Consider the following 3,809-nt stretch of genomic DNA (forward strand, 5'->3'; position numbering starts at 1 on the left):
AGAATATTTTTCTTAAATATCAGAGCAGATATTGTTATTAGTTAGCCACAGGGTTTCTGCTGGGGGAATTCCGACTCCTGTGTGTGGAAGAGCTGCATGCTAAAGGGCTTTTTGTATTTCTATTTGTGCAGGGCTCTGCCAGCAACCTGCATTAAACAACAACCAGCAACTCCAGTGGTCTGAGTCCCTTCTTGGTCTGAACACAACGCAGAATACATCGAGGTTAACCGTCTGTATAAGACTAGATTATTGGTAAAAGAACACTAGTAATATACACCGGTTACAATGGTGCCGTGACCTTTCTTTTGGATCTTTTTTGAGGACGACCATCAGCTCGTCCGCCGTGGGAAGCTGTTTGAGCTTTGTTTTTATTTCCTTTTCGCACTGTTGAGGTTTTTCTGTGGAACTCACTTTATTATTGCACGAAATTTGATTTTGTTATTGGAAACCTGTTTTTTTTCCCTCACCTGAGATTATTTTGTGTATTTGTTACTATTTGGTAGCCATCCTGTGTTTGGCTTGTCACCATTTTCATTTGCTTTTGTTGAGCATTTCAACACTGTGTGTACAGTTTGAGAGTCATGGCTGAGTCTAGAACCTATGTTGATGAGGGTGGGGACCCAGATCTTGTGGCTCGCCCATACAAATTTGGTGTGGGGAGGGGGTTTCTTAACCAGACATTAGAACCCAGATCACCAGGGCAGAGAGAAACAACGTTTGATACCCCGCAACTTACTTCAACCCGGTTTTTGGGCCGGCCTGTGTCTAATCAGGTAGAACAGAATACAGATCTAGGCTCTCTTATTACTCAGTTGGCTGAGAAACTGGGTGATTCTATTAGAGCTCAGCTCCTTTCTGGTGAGAGCCCATGTAGTACAGGGGCTTCCAATCTGTCGAGTGAGGCGACTCCACCCAATGTGAGTTTTGTTATGCACTCTGAAGCAAAGGAGCCACCTATATTTAGAGGTGATGGCTCTGACAAATTCACAGTACATGAATGGGAGAGTCTCATGTCTTTGTACTTAAAGAAAAGAGCTGTTCCAGTTCATGAACATTCCCAAGAAATATTAGCAAGGCTAATGGGCAAGGCTGGGGATGTGGTCAGAATCAAACTACGCAATGATAAGTCTATTGACCATGTCAGAAATCCTCGTTTAGTCTTTGATATCTTGAAACGGCACTTCAGTGAGCTGACTTACTCCAGTATGCCGTTGGCAGATTTCTACAACACATTGCCAATGCCTGGTGAGGACGCCTTGGAGTACTGGATACGGCTGAACAAGATGATGGATGTGGCAGATGAATGCTTAAAGAGACAGGGTCGTGGGATTGATGACCCACAACATGAAGTGAGCATGATGTTCATTAAACACTGCCCTGACCAACCTCTTGCCAGTGTCTTCAAATTTAAGTCTGCAGAGAAGTGGTCGGCGAATGAGATTCAAGAAAGATTGGACGAACACATGATGGGGAAGAAATCTCAGAATGCTCCACACACTCAGCAGCCGAGAGAAAGCTCCACAGTGCACAAGGTACATTCCCAATGCCATGTGCACAAGACTGACAGTCCTGTTTCAGACATTGCTGGTCCAGCTGGACAGTCTAGGATCCCTCCACCAGCTACGCCGTTGGCTGCCGGCACTGATAGTGACTGTCTGAGAAGCCTGGTGAGCCTATTGGACAGGTTAGTGCTACAACATGACCAGGTGTCTAGAACCCAGAGTGGCAGGGGTGCTATGTCTCAGCCTTTGCAGAGGGCTTGCAGGGCTTGTGGTTCTCAAGACCATTCTACGTTGAGTCACTGCAGACGGGAAAACCGCTGCTTAAAGTGTCTGTCCCCAGGCCACTGGAAGAGGGATTGCCCACAGCAGACTGCACAGCGAAGACTTCAACCTGAAAGCAGCTCTGCTGAGCCGAACCAACAGTTAAACTAGAAAACCCATGCCTGGGGAGAGGCGGTGTGGGTTTTGCACATGAATCCCTCTCCAACCCCTGTGATTTGGCTGACCTTTATGAGACTAGCTGTGCGGCTGCACCTAAGGGATCCAAAGTAATCATTCAAGCAGCACATAAGATTCAGGCGTTCAGTGAGCTGTTTTACACCCCTGTCATCATCAGTCACTCTGTGCAGCTTAATGGCATGCTGGACACTGGCTCAATGGCCTGCAGTATTAGTGAGCATGCAGTGGAGAAGCTGAGTGTTGCTGGGGTTTTGCCTGACAAGCAGCATCCCCAAGAAAGCATCATTCTTGTGGGCTGTGGGGGTATGCGGACTGAGCCTGAAGGATTTTATCACTTAGACATGCAGCTCTATGGGGTCTCCTGCAGTGTACCCACTTTGGTCATACCTGGTCAGCAGGATGATCTCATTTTGGGCTCCAATGTTATTAAACACATCATCCATGTTTTGAAAGGGGGTGAGGACTATTGGGACATTGCATCTCGGCATGAATTTGCCTCCAACACTGAGATTGGGCAGTTTTTGTCAGTGTTCACAAATGTTGAAGGCTGGAGGGGTACTGAGGTTCCAGACAAAATTGGCACTGTGAAGTTGACTCAATCAGTGACCCTGCTTCCCAGACATGAACATCTAGTTTGGGGCAAGCTTCCTGCCAACATCCCCATGTCAGCCGGAAGTACTGTCATTGTCGAGCCCACCTGCTCCAAAGCTATACCAAGAGGTGTTCTAGTGGGTCGACTCATCACACCACTTTGGGGTGATAGATGGGTGCCGATGACAATAGTGAACCCATCTGACAAAGCTTTAACTCTGAAACGGAACTGCAAGTTGGCTGATGTATCACCATGCTTAGCAGTTGAGGACTTTAATGTCTTCCAGGGATTGCACATGGCTGCAGAGAAACAGACAGGAAACTCAGAGAAGCTTCGAGATGATGATTTGGTTGCTACATGCAATGACGATGGCTCTTTCAAGAGCTTATGTGATATGGGCTTGGAGACTATTGATTTGGACCCGTGTCAAGTCAGTGAGACTTGCAAGTCCCGTCTCATTGGGCTGTTGGTGGAGTATCAAGATATCTTTTCCAGAGATTCTCTAGACTGTGGCAGGGTGCATGGATACTCTCATCGTATTCGGCTAATGGACGATCGGCCATTCCGGTTGCCATACCGGAGAGTTCCCCCTGCTCATTATCAGAAGTTGAGGCTTGCTCTGAATGACATGGAGGAAAAAGGGATCATTAGGAAGTCTTCAAGTGAATATGCTTCACCACTGGTGATGGTATGGAAGAAAGATGGTGGGCTTCGCATTTGCAATGACTTCAGGTGGCTGAATGCCCGCACCATAAAGGATGCCCACCCTTTGCCTCACCAGTCTGACTGTCTGGCTGCACTTGGAGGGAACAGCTTCTTTAGCACAATGGACCTCACCTCAGGCTTTTTCAACATCCCTATGCATGAGGATGACAAGAAGTACACGGGTTTCACGACTCCCCTTGGACTGTATGAATACAATCGCATGCCGCAAGGTCTATGCAACAGTCCAGCATCATTCATGCGTATGATGATTGGAATATTTGGGGATATGAACTTCACAAAGCTCTTGTGCTATCTTGATGACTTGCTTGTATTTGCACCATCAGAGGATGAGGCTTTGTCCAGATTGCGGATGGTTTTCCAGAGGTTGCGAGAGAACAACCTTAAACTGGCTCCCAAAAAGTGCCATTTGATGTGGAAGCAGGTCAGTTTCCTGGGGCATGTCATTGATGGGTACGGCGTGTCAGTTGACCCAGGCAAAGTGGAGGTGATCACCAAGAATGTCGACTTCAGCCCTCATGGAAGCGGATGGT

Source organism: Poecilia latipinna, unplaced genomic scaffold (genome assembly GCF_001443285.1).
Source record: "Poecilia latipinna isolate Pla-1442-1.1 unplaced genomic scaffold, P_latipinna-1.0 Scaffold2256, whole genome shotgun sequence".
NCBI lineage: Eukaryota > Metazoa > Chordata > Actinopteri > Cyprinodontiformes > Poeciliidae > Poecilia > Poecilia latipinna.